Raw genomic sequence first — 13,954 nt, forward strand, 5'->3', positions numbered from 1 at the left:
TAGCCTTCCCCACTTCCCCCAGAGTCTCTGTGAAAGGGGTGTTGGTGATGGCCAGTGTTCCAGACCATTAGATCTCTTGCCACATGCCCATGTTACAACATTCCCCTCCCCACAGGCACTTCCAAACCCATCTCCCCTGGGTTACTGTCTTAAGGCGAGTACCATTGTATTGAATTATGGAAAATGTTTCTAGTTCAAATTTTTTAAAACAGATTAAAAAAATATTTTTAAATTTATTTTTGAGAGACGAAGAGAGACAGTGGGAGCAGGGGAGGGTCAGAGAGAGGGAGATACTGAAACAGGCTCCAGGCTCCGAACTAGCTGTCCGCATAGAGCCCTAGGTGGGGCTCGAACCCATAAACCGTGAGATCGTGACCTGAGCCGAAGCCGGGCGCTTAACCGACTGGACCACCCTGGCGCCCCTACAGTTCAAATTTTAGGGAGGAGTTTTATTAAAATATCCCTGCCCAAAGCCATGGGTTCTTCCTCTTCTGCCTCCCTTCCTGTGTATAAGCAGCCTGCAGCAGTCAACACAAGTGGCAGATAAAACCAGTGCAATGCTCAGGGAATGCTTTGAGATAGTCTAGTCATTACTTAGAAATAAGTGATTGAAAACATATGCTTTTAAAAGCCCTCATTTTGTAGAAAAACAGAACTTTGCCTGTCATGTTTTATTATAAATATAGAGGTAACTTACCAACTTTGCAGAAATTGGGGTTTTGCTTTTATTGTGAAGGAAAGCACGTAGCCTTCTGTGTGCCCACACAGTGCGGGCACAGGACTGCACAGGCGCTCCGGGGGCAGACAGACTTAAGGTGTTATCCGGACTGGCATTACATGTAGTCTGACCTGCCAGAGAGGTGCTAGGCGCTGATTCCAGAGGGATGGCCTCCTATGTTGAGTGAGTCAGAGGAGACCAGTGTGGACGGGGGATTTACAGAGCGATGCTGACGCTGTAAGATTATGGAGCCTGTGATTTTAAACTTGGCAGATGGGACTATGGTTGGATAAAAGGTATAGTGGAGAAAAATGCTTTCTTGCTCTTTTTTCCTTGGGTCAAGTTGTGTGAACTGCTGAAACAGTAGAGGAAAGAAGCCTTAGATTGCTAAGGGACTTTCTTACCCTGTCTTTTCTAAGAATTGCTGTCTTTGTGACAGTCCAGGATAAAGCCACTGGGTTCACATTCATGCATATTCTTGTACTTGGAGCTATTAGAGTTGATTAACAGGGAGTAGGTTATTGACGGAATGGGATTCTTAATATTTGTATTCATTAATCAGTGCTATCTAATAGCACTTACTATGGTGTTAGAAATGTTCTGTATCTCCTCTGTCCAATATGGTAGTTCCTAGCCACTTGCTGATGAGTACTCAAAATATGGCTAGTATAGACTGAAGAACTGAATTTTAAATTTTATTTAATTTCAGTTATTTTACATAAGCACCCGTGGCTACTGGCTACCATCTCGGACAGCACAGCCTTGTGTAAATCTCATTAAGTGAGTCACCTGGCTATGTAATAAATAACATCTGAAGACATTTTCTCATGGACACGCATGTTATAATTTTGTGGACATGTGGCTTTATTTATTTTCTTTTAGAGAAAGTTAGAATGAAAAAGGAAATATAAAGGGCACCTTTAGTATGTGACACGAAAGTTGCAATTTAAATTTTAAACCCAGAGGTAGCCTGTTTTCATGTATTTAAGAAGAACATTAATGAGAACCTAATTATTCTGCCTTAATGATCTGTGTTCTTTGATTGTAAGAGGAAAGCATATTAGTGGATAGTGAAAAATGAAGCATAATTAATAAATGGATTTTGTTAATTCATCAAATATTTGATTGGTTTCAAAGTTAAACATGGTATAATTTCTGCTCTGAGGAATCTAAGCAGAAACAGGAGACCATGCTCATACAGCCACAGTAGGCTGGTGTGAGACGAGGTTCCCAGAGGGCTGTGAGAACCCTTTAGAGGGGCTCGGGGAGTCAACAGGCTTCTCTGGGAACGGACAGCTCTTCCTGTTTAGCAGTACAAACTGAAATACTCCTACGATCAGCTACAAGTGTTCTCACATATGTCTTCTGCAAAATGTGTATTGTGCTGTGGGATCCTAGGGATGTGTAGATCATGATCTTTTTGCTAGTATCTTCAGTGTTCAGTGATACATACTAAGTATCTTCTATCGGCTAGGCATTGTGCAGATTAGTACTTTACATGGATTATTTTACTTATTCTTCACAATTCCATGGTATGTGTTACATTATCTTTTTTTTTAATAGACGAAGAAACTAAAGTTTAAATTATTATTAGTTTTTTAAATGTTTATTGATTTTTGAGAGACAGAGACCTAGAGCGGGGGAGGGGCAGAGAGGGAGGGAGACACAGAATCTGAAGCAGACTCCAGGCTCTGAGCTGTCAGCACAGAGCCCAATGCGGGGCTTGAACCCATGAACCACGAGATTGTGACCTGAACAGAAGTCGGTCACCCAACTGACTAAGCTACCCAGGTGCTACAAGAAACCAAAGTTTAGACCAGAGCAGTTGACTCTCATGTGGTTTAAAGCTAGCAAGGACCAGGGTGTGTTTCTATTTGTAGAGGTTTACAGAGAAGGATGAGAGGGGGCAGTTTATGAAACACATGAGTTACTAAATAACAAGGTATTTTACATCAGTAACATATGTTAAAATGGGAAGCTGTAAGGTATAGACTATGATTGCAAAAAGAATTCATTAAAGAGGGGCAAGAATAGAATGGCATGGTTTGGAGGCATGAAGGATTACTTCTCAGAGGGCTTGGTTTGGACTTGTGTGATGCATATACATAGTTATTCAACAATGTTTATTTGCTTTTTGTTTTTGTTTTTGTTTTTTTATTTTCTAATGTTTTATTTATTTTTGATACCGAGAGAGACAGAGCATGAGAGGGGGAGGGGCAGAGAGAGAAGGAGACACAGAATCTGAAGCAGGCTCCAGGCTCTCAGCTAGCTGTGAGCACAGAGCCTGACGCGGGACTCCAACCCAGGAACGTGAGATCTGACCTGAGCCGAAGTCGGGGGCTTAACTGACTGAGCCACCCAGGCGCCCCTATTTGTTTTTTTTTTTTAAAGTTTGTTTATTTTGGAGGAGGGAGGGAGCAGAGAGAGAGAAAGAGAGCGAAGGAGAGAGGGAATTCCAAGCAGGCTCTGTATTGTCTGTGCAGAGCCTGATGCGGGGCTTGAACTCCTGGATTGTGAGTGATATCACGACCTGAGCTGAAATCTAGAGTTGGACACGTAGTAACCTGACATTTAACTGACTGAGCCACCCAGGCGCCCCTCAACATTTGTTTATTGAGCTATCAGTAAAGATGGTGTGAACAAAGGTGAAAGAGTGTAAGTCCCAAGTGAGGGGGGTGCATAGAGAGGGTTTTCATTGGAGGTTGTGGGGGAACAGGCTATATAGTGAGGGCTGGAGAGACAGTCTCTTAAAGGAGGAAATTGGACCCATAGTCTCTCCTCAAAAGCTCTTTTATAAAATGGAGATATTGTAGGACATATTATAGTGATTTGATATTTGTGTATATTGCACAAGTTTAGTTAACATCTATCACCACACAATTACAAAAAGTTTTTTTAATGTTTATTTTTATTTTTTAAATTTACTTCTTATGTTTTTTATTTATTTTTGAGAGAGATCCCAAGTGGGAGAAGGGCAGAGAGCCAGAGAGAGAGGGAGACACAGAATTGGAAGGAGGCTCCAGGCTCCAAGCTGTCACCATAGAGCCTGACACGGGGCTTGAACTCATGAGCTGTGAGATCATGACATGAGCCAAAGTCGGATGTTTAACCGACTGAGCTACTGAGGTGCCCCTAATGTTTATTTATTTATTTATTAAAAAATTTTTTTAAATGTTTTATTTATTTTTGAGACAGAGAGAGACAGAGCATGAGCGGGCAAGGTCAGAGAGAGACAGAATCGGAAGCAGGCTCCAGGCTCTGAGCTATCAGCACAGAGCCCAACGCAGGGCTTGAACCCACGAATGTGAGATCATGACCTGAGCCGAAGTCGGAGGCTTAATCGACTGAGCCAGACGCCCCTGTTTATTTGTTTTTGAGAGTGCAGGCAGGGGACTGGCAGAGAGAGAGGGACACACAAAATCTGATGCAGGCTCCAGGCTCTGAGCTGTCAGCACAGGGTCTGACATGGGGCTCGAACTCACGAACCGCAAGATCATGCCCTGAGTTGAAGTTGGACACTTAACCAAGTAGGCCAGCCAGGCGCCCCACAGAATTTGTGTGTGTGTGTGTGTGTGTGTGTGTGTGTGTGTGTGTGTAGAACTTTTAAGGTTTACTCTCAGCAACTTTCAAATATACATGACAGTATTATTAGGTATAGTTACCATGCTATGCATTACATGCCATGAATTATTTTATAACCAAAAGGTTGTATCTTGTGACGCTTAACACATTCCTTGAAAGTTCTTGAATGTGGTTATTCAAAATTGAGACAAAATATAGGTGTCATTTGTGTTTAGAGAGAAAGAGTAAGAGTTGAGTTCTAGGTTAAAGGAGGGCACTGGGAATAAAGAAAAAGATTGATAGTATTTTCCCAAATGTTTTCCTCCAAAATTATGTTGTTCATGGTTATGATCAGTCATACGCACCTGCTTGCTGTTATTTCTGGCTTGTGATATGTTTATCACTGATTGATGGGTCATCTCCGGTGACCCCATGGGAAGTTCTGTCTCTTCCCTGGCTGGGAACCGGGGCTGTGGCAAGGGCACACTAAGACCAGAGAGTCTCCCACTGCTTTGGCACCCTATGGTGTTTTTAGGTGTTAAGGATCTCTTTTTTTTTCCTTGAGATCCTGATATCCCCCTGCTCTTTATAACATTTTAATTTAATATCCTACTTGAGGGAGGGGATTCCTCTCCCTTGCTGACTGGCAGATCTGTTCCTTAACCCCCTTCCTTCTGTCCCTCTGTCCTTTTGCCGTTCCTTGGTAGAAAGTATCTGACTTGGCCTTATTTAGTCCTTCAGCTCACCTTCTAAGACGGTTTTGTGACGTGAATCCTTCTTTGCATGGTTCTGGAGTTTAAGCTGATGTTGGTCTCTAACCTGAGGAGAAGAGGACCGGCTGAATAGTTCGGAGAGCTTTTCTAAAATCTAACCGTGGTTATGGGACCAGTTGATGTGACAGGTATTTGGGGGCACCAGTTCCCAAGACCTTCTAAGGATTAGTTCAGTGCAGTTAAATTGAAGACTTTCTATTACCCTTGTCTACAACTCACATACTATTATAAGGAAGAACAAGAGTTGGCATTGATTTTTTTTTTAATGTTTATTTTAGGGGACAGAGAGTGAGTGCCCTTGTGAGCAGGGGAGGGGCAGAGAGAGAGACAGAGAGAGAGAGAGAGGAAGAAGAAGAATCCCAAGCACTCTCCGTGCCGTCAGCGTGGAACCCAATGAAAGCCTCGATCTCACCAATTGTGAGATCATGGCCTGAGCCAAAAATCAAGAGTAGGATGCTTAACTGACTGAGCCACCCAGGTGTGCCCACCCCCACTTTGGGGGGCATTGTTTTTTTAAGATGAATCAAGCTGGACAGTATCCTCTGGGTGTTTGATTCTGTTGATAGCTATTTTGTGGACTAGTTTTCTTACCTATAGGCTTCCTTGACGCCTTAAAATGGTAATATGTGGTGCCGACTTTGTGAGTACAAGCGTGTGTTCCATGCTTACTTTAAGCAGGTTTAATTGTGACGGTTGTTGGTTTTGGGATGCTTGTCAGGGCATCCAGGTTTTTATTTTCTTTAGGAATGTGATTTGGGGGATGCTTGTGGTATCCATATTTAGCTCTATAGTCTTCATTTAATGCTCTTTCTGGACCTTCTCACTTAGTATCTATACATATTAAAGTCTTGGATTCTTTGTATTTTAGTATTTCCTATATGTTGAGGACTCCCAAGTCCATAACCTTGCTTTGGTCCTCCTGAGCATTTGGGGCTGAGACTGTATTTCCAGCTGCCTAGTAGATACCTCAGTCTGGATGGCTCTGTTAATAGGCAGCGGAAACTCAACGCTTTTCAAAACTAAAATCTCTTTTCCATTCAGTTACATGCGTCATCTTCCTCTCCCCACAGGCTATGGGAACTAGAGATAGAAGCCCTGACATCATCTCCAGTTTGTCTTTGATTCCATCTGGTAGATTACCAAGCCTTAAACTTACTAGAAAGGCTAATAGTGTCACCAACAAACGTACCCTGTTGGGTTTTTGGTGGACAGTAGGATTGGCTTAGTGTGGGTGTGGTAATGAGGCTCTCAGGATGCTTACAAATTTCTTTCCTGCTTCTGGGGGCTTTGGTGGGTCTTTCACTGATGAGAGGAGCTGCCTTTTACTATTACTGCCTTCTCTACACAGTTCTAAAATTCTGTAAGAGACTAAAATTGCTTCTTATTTTGTTCATATCATATCGTTTGTTTAAAAAAATATCAAAAGGGGCAGACCTATAGGGTAAGAAACAATACACATCACATCCAGCTGGTTAAAAACAAACAAAACTGTAAATTACCACTTGCTGAAAATAACCTCTCTAGGAGGTTAGTCATATTGTTAGTTAATTTGCAAGTTGCAAGATGAGGCAGGGAGCAGAGTAAAGAAAGGGATCCTGTGCATTTCCCTCAGGTCTTACAGATTTGATCAAATTGACTCTAATTGGAAGTGGCAGTTTTTCCATTGAAAGGGTTTGGGAAGAAATTCCTCTGTTTTCTGAAGTGAGAAGGAGGATTTCTTTGGAGAATGCTGTTGTAACCGTATGCTCCGTTTACATTTCAGCCTTCCAGGCTGCATCTGTCAGTTGCTTTTGAGATTTATGTTCTCTCCTGTTGAATATTGCTTGCTTGCACTTTTCCAGGTGTTCTTAAAGCTCACTAGAGACTAGGGTGCTTCCGTATACGTTTACATTGGGCAATAGACTGAGCTTCCGATAGTTTTCTGGTTGTGGATTATGGAAGGAGTATTTTGTTTGAAGGTTTAATTTTTCCTAGACAACAAAATTGAGGAAATTTGTCAAGGGAACTTCTTTGAACAGTTGGGATACAGACTTTATTTAATCTGGCAATTGCCCTACTGTCTTTGTTTAAGAGTCTATGAGATGAAAGCTTAGAAAAGAGTACCTGTGTGGTATTAAGCCTGCCAACACATGACCAGTATAGGTCTTGTTAGCAGATGTATTTGCTTCTGGAAGAAATGCAGCCTCTGCCTCCCTCAGTCCTGCTCAGTGTTCTCACAGTTACTGTTCATAGGTGTGATTCTTTCACTTGCTTTTTCATATTTAAACACACACACACACACACACACACACACAAAACAACAGCTTTGTTGGAAAAGTTCTGAAGACAATAGCTTCCCTTCCCCTCCCCTCCCCTCCCAGTATTACTTTCCTTCTGACGATAATGTTTAGATATGTAAATCAAAAGGTCCAGTGGTGGTTACAGGGCTGCATTAATAATTTATAAATGTCAAGATGAAGATGAGGCCTCTGGAAAAACCTGCAGTTTTGTAATAATATTTAATAAAATTTGCATTTTAAATTGTAATGCAATAGATTTAATTTGTGTATGTTTTAATATAAACTATTGATAACATTAAGCTTTTTCACTCCATTCTTTAAAGAAACATGATATTTACTTTTTCTCATTTTGATACTTACCTTTTTGGAATCTTTTGTTGCAAATTAATGGGTTTCTTGGTAATGACCTTCTTTCCAAGATCTTGGCAGACACTTGCTTCAGAGAGGTGCCACATTTATATTGGAAAACCCTAACATAGACATGATGGCATTTTCTTTTCATTCCCAGGTGGACCTGGTCCAAGAGGTAAATTGTTTTTTTATTAGACAATATGTTACAAGCTAGGCAGGACTGGGGTATATCATGGGTTATGTGGGGCCATCTTCTAAAGTTTGTTGTAATAAATTAACTTACTATATAATAATAGGGACTATTCTTGAATGTATATCTGTTCTTCTCATTAAGAGGAGGGCGGAAATAAAAAATTATCTTGTCTTCCATAAGAGTTCTTTTCTACATACTGCTGATTACACACATTCAAGTGTGTGTGTGTGTGTGTTTTGTTGTTGTTTGTAGACAGAATTAGTATTTGATGACGAGCTAATGGTATTTAAGATTTTTTGGTAAACATCTAATAGAAAGCACTGGTATATTCTTAAGCCATTTTTATTTCGTGAAGAGACTCTCTGAAACCCGTTAGGGGCCTGAAGCCACGTATGTGTCTGAATTAACCTGGCAGGTTACTGCTGACACCTGCAGTGGGAACTTCAGGTGACACTCTGCAGGTTGGTGCTGTCCCATGCTTCCTTCCACTGTTTCCTTCTTTCCGCTTGTAGTTTATTTTCAGGTTCCGTTTGGCTCTTAGGGCCCACAGATTTGACTCTTGTGCTTTTCAGCTTTTTTCTATATGTATCATATATATATCCCTTAACTGCTCTTGGCATCTTAGGTGCCCGTTTTGGTCATGGAGAGACGTTAGCGCTGAGAAAAAGTTAGCGGTGCTGTCTTCATTGCTGATGAATGATGGCAGCTAGATAGTTATATGTAAGAATGCTTATTTTGAAATCTAGACTCTCTTCCTGGGCAGTGACCCTTCCCCTCCTTTTATGGTTATTCTTACTCTGAATGTTACTGTAATCAGTCATGTGGCACCAACAAGTGCACAGAATCGACAACAGTCAGCTGTAGAACATGCTGGCACTGTTCAGGTTACCCGGAGTTCACGCTTCTCCCACTGCGCCCCATGCGTGGAAGATGATATTTGTGAGGCATACTGGGTGCACTGGAAATATTTTGGGAGTGCGTATATGAGACTTTGTGAAAAATTCATTATGAATTCTCAAATGTAAGACAGGAAGTAACAGTGAGGGAAGGCAGTAAACATTGAATTTGCCTAAAATACCAAATAAAGGTTCTTCCAAATTTCTGTTGGAAAATTTGAGCTTGCTTCTGTGGACCATACATTTTTATATCAGATTCTAGGCATAAATTGACCAGTCAGTTTCTGATGAAGACTTTCTTATGAACATATTTTCAACTTCTTGACAATCCCCATTAGTGAAAGAATTTGTTCTTTGAGAAGGAGGTGGCAGTTAGAAGGATATTGTATTTTCTCTAGTTGCTAGAAACATTTTTCTTGTCATTAGCCAGAATTTAGTAGTTTGATCTTTTAAAATTCTTTTTCCAGAGTATAATTATCTTTTACTTGTTTATGTATTTATTTATGAATTTATTTATTTATGTTAAAGTTTTATTTATGTTTGAGAGAGAGAATGTGCAAGAGAGCTCAAGCAGGGGAGGGGCAGAGAGGGAAGAAGACACAGCATCCGAAGCTGGCTACATGCTCTGAGCTGTCAGCGCAGAGCCTGATGTGGGGCTCAAACCCGCAAACCATGAGATCATGACCTGAGCCTAAGTTGGCCACCGAGGCGCCCCTGTGATTATCTTTTAAATTTGGTGCACTGTTTCCTTTCTTTAATTGGTTAATGTAATCATGATGTTCTTAATAACGCACATAGATTTGTGAATCCAGTTAAACCTTTCATATTAAGTATTTAAAAACAATACACCTCCCCCCACCTTCTTTGACTCACCAATTCTTTAGGATTCAAATTATAACACAAAATAAACATCACTAATGAGCCTATTAAGCCTCATGGTTTCTTTCTTTCTTTTCATGTGGCCCTTACAGTGTTCACTTTAGGGACCCAGAAGTTATCTTTTAAAATCCAATAATTTTATTAATTTGTAAAGTGAGTATCTTTTAAACAGCATACTCCACCCTAGGTCTTCTTTTGGAAGCAGGTGCATTTCCCTTTGAAACGGGGTCAGGGTGTATTCCCATCTAATATGTCTTCCTAGAGTGGAAACCAACAAGACTATAGCAGCCTAGATTTTATTAAATGCAGCTTTTGGGGCACTCCTGGGTGGCTCAGTCGGTTAAGCATCTGACTTCGGCTCCGGTCACGATCTCAGGGTCTGTGGGTTCAAGCCCTGCATGTGCTAACAGCCCAGAGCCAGGAGCCTGCTTCAGATTCTGTGTCTCCCTCTCTGCTTCTCCCCTCTGTCTCTCCCTCAAAAATAAACATTTTAAAAAATGCAGTTTTGGTAGTATCACTATTCTGGAGTTTTTCTGTAGACACCCGTTACATAGGCATTGGGTTTCCCTATGAATAAGCCAGTGTATTGTTTTTATTTCGGGATTTTCAGAACATGGTCCTGATACAGTCTTTCCACTCTCTGGTCACTGTAGCTTCACTGGTCATGCACACATTGGTCATCTACAAATTTATGTGGCCTGTCTGTAATACCGTATTTGCTGCAAACTATTTTCTTGCCACCTTGAGTGTTTCGGCCCCAGCTGTTGGTTTCAGCTGCCCAGTCTCATGGTTGTTGATACTGCCTGTATGGTGAAGACTCCTAGATTTTTACTTCTAGCCCAGAGCTTTCTGACCTCTCAACTCTGAGAGATCTGCTATGCATCTCTAATTTAACACATTCCAAGTAGAGTTCCCCGTTTTCCTGTTCTTCCCTATGTTCAATAAACGACAGACAGCTCTACTTGTCCAGTTGCTCAGACCCAAACCTGGGCCCCTTCTTTGTCTCATACTACATACTTTGTCTGATGTGACAACAGATTCTGATGGCTCTCCTTGAACAATCTACAGTCTGCTTTCTCCTAGCACCCACATGCTGCTACCTTGCCTAAATCACTAGTTTCCTAGCCCTACAGCAGCCAGAAGGTGTCTGTTAGAATGTCACTCAGTTCCTTTTCTGTGCAACTGGCTTTTTTCTCTTATTTTAGTAAATGCCCCCAGCTTTCTCTTCATCTCTGGCTTCTTTCTTGCTTTCACTGTTTCAGCCACCTTGGCCTTTTGCTGCTGTTTGGGCCTGCTTCTGCCTTGGGCCTTTGTGCTTGCTTTTCTCTCTGCCTGGAATGGTTTCTCCCAGACAACCACACTACTTGCTCACTTACATTCTTTAGGTCAGATGACCTTTATCAGTGATTACCTTAAATAAATTAACAGCCTCTCCTCTCCTCCCCTTTTTCCAGCTTTGTGTTTCTCCGTAGCACGTACCACCAGGTAATACACTGCTCTTGTTTGTTTGTCTGCTCCTTCCTTTCTGTACACTCAGCTCTCTGAGGTTAGAGATTGTGTGTATTCTGGTCGCACATGTATCTGTAGGGACTCAGACAGTTCCTGGCAGTCGGTACTCAGTAAATATTTGCTGAATTAGTGGAACAGCCAACCAAGACTCTGCTCTGGACTCTGTGTCTTCGATGGCCAGGGCTGCAGCAGCTGCAGCGTCTTAGCATTGTGGGCCGTGGCCTGGGGCTCCTGGTGCTCCCTGCTCGCTCCCTGGGCACCAGCTCACTGGGCGCCAGCCGGTCTCTGGAACTTAGCAGTCTTGCTGGTTCTTCTGCTTTTCTCTGAATGGCCTCTGGCTAAGAAAGATGACAGGGTAATACATTTGGTCAACCTGGAGACAATCACACCCAGTTAGAATAGTTCAGACCTAGAAAATGGCAAATTGAGTTTTGATTAGACTTCTGCTTTTAGTCAGCCCTGCTTTTCCTGACTCAGATTCTAAGTGTTTTTAGAAGGATTGCTCCAGTGAGTTTTGTTTCTCTTTTCCCCTTGATATAATTTGTACCCATGGGTTAGTCCATTATGGATGCTTTTGGTTTGTCATATATTTGTGAAGTGTAATTGTATTAACTACAAAATTCACCTTGTCATTACCTTTCATCAAATGCTGGGAGCTTACGTGCCATGGTTGTGAATTCCTTTGAATCTTGGAGCTCCGCAGATTGAGAGCAACCCTTCCAACTACCTGCCTCGCAGCATGTTGTGCCCAGCGTAAGCCCGAGCACAGATCGCTGCGTGGTAAAGGCGGGGTGGTCCAGGGCGCCGGGCGGCACAGTCGGCGAAGTGTCTGACCTTTGACTTCCGCTCAGGTCATGATCTCAAGCCCCTCCTTGGGCTCTGGGCTGAGCCTGCCTTGGAGTCTTCTCTCTCTTCATTCCTCTCTCTCTGCCCCTCCCTGACTTTGCTTTCTCTCTCTTCCTCAAAAATAAATAATCTTAAAAGAATTAATAAATAAGTGAAAGATTATTGTGGTCCAAAGAAGGCTCTCCTTCATTCTTAGCATTACATGAGATGAAACTTTTCCTTCTATGTGTTCATGAACGATGCTTTTACAGCTTTAAGAGGTGGTTTTACTCAATTACAGAGTTACTAGCTCATCCTTATTTTAGCCAGATGTATCTTTTTTCTTAGCTGCAGTAAAGCTTTGAGCTTTTTCTTATTAGTTTCTAGGATTGCTGTTTGTGTGTTTTAACAGCTTTATTGAAATATAATTCACATATAATTTACTCATTTAAAGTATACAACTCAGTGGCTTTAACATATCACAGGTGTAACCATCACCATAATCAATTCTAGAACATTTTTATCTCCTTTAAAAGAAATCCTGTAACCATAACAGTCATTCCCCGCCCTGCCCCCCTTCCTCGGCAACCATTAATCTGCTTTCTCTGCGGATTTGCCTTTTCAGGACTTTTAGTATAAATGGGGTCATATGATATGTGGTCTTTGTGACTATCTTTTTTTCACATGTCATAATGTTTTCCAGGTTTTATCCGTGTGGTAATATATATCACTATTTCACGTCTTGTAATTGCCGAATATAGTTATTTGTCTGCTTAGTTTTCTGTTTATGGCCTTGCTTTGGGTAAGTGAGTTTAGGAATTCTATCCCTTTTCACATCAGGGGCGTGGATTCATAGACATTTGGTTTCCCTTGTACTTGGCATTATGGACATCAGGTTTTCTCTTCAACTGTATGGTAACAGAAGCATCCACTTGGCCCCATGATCAGCAAGTCACCAGTGAGTAATATTATTCCTAACAACTTTCAGTGCTTGCCAGGAAACATCAGGATTTTCAGGATATGTTACTTCTGTTTTCCTAATTCAGCTTCAGACACCTGTGTAATTACTATTTCAGGCAGTGCTTTGAATTAGTCTAGCTTATTTCAGAGAACAAAGAACATGCCATCTTACAGTTTCTGTAATGGTGTTAGCTTTATGGATTGCATGTTAGTCAAGCATAATTATGAATAAAGCCACACAGATGTTTAACCCCTTGAAATCTCTGTGACAAATAATTTTACTTCTTTAAAGCAGTGGTTCTCCTCTGTAAGCGGTTTTGCTTCCCAGATGATATATGGCAACATTTGGAGTTCCTTTTTGTTGTCCTGACTGGAGCAGTGGGTTGTGCTGTTAGAATCTACCATGGTTCGAGACTGGGATCACGCATAGGACAGCGGCCAGCTTCCCCACAACAAAGAATGATCTGACCCCAGTGTGCCATGCGCAGTTGAGGAGGCCTGGTTTAGAGTGATGGGCGAATTTTCCTCAGCCCACTGGGCAGCAGAGGCACAGCTGTAGGTCGTGTGCGAGGTGAAAGTTCTGTGTGTGCTTGGCAGAATTTCACATTTAACTGCACAGGAAAACAGCTGCTTCTGTTGAATGAGTTTGATCTTTAAAGAAAAGGATGATTGGTTGGTGGTTTTCTTGTTTACTTATGGAAACCTCCTTAGACCACCTCGTCTTTGGGAATTCCTTACTCCTACTTCAAATAAGAAGATGATAGATCATTTGTTATTTAATTTTAATTGAGTTGTTAATTGTAATCTAGAGTTTTGCTGTTCTAGGTGTTTTCCAAACCTTTGTAGGTCTTGTGTTTTGTTATTATGTCTTTTGGAAGAAATTAATGTATTTGTCAGAGTCCACTAGTCTTCGTTCTTTCAATTTCCCCCCAGGTTTCTGAAGGAGGAAGTGTTAGTTACTCTAAGCATTACATCCACTTCTGAATAAGGGGCATTCATCCTGTCTTCCT

At 41.6% G+C, this 13,954-nt stretch overlaps 1 protein-coding gene across 4 annotated transcripts in view; it reads left to right on the forward strand.

Moving 5' to 3' along the window:
* The window catches only part of RERE (arginine-glutamic acid dipeptide repeats), a 293,409-nt gene that overhangs the window by 22,965 nt on the left and 256,490 nt on the right, over positions 1–13,954 (forward strand). The window lies entirely within an intron of this gene.

The sequence above is a fragment of the Suricata suricatta genome, chromosome 8 (genome assembly GCF_006229205.1).
Source record: "Suricata suricatta isolate VVHF042 chromosome 8, meerkat_22Aug2017_6uvM2_HiC, whole genome shotgun sequence".
NCBI lineage: Eukaryota > Metazoa > Chordata > Mammalia > Carnivora > Herpestidae > Suricata > Suricata suricatta.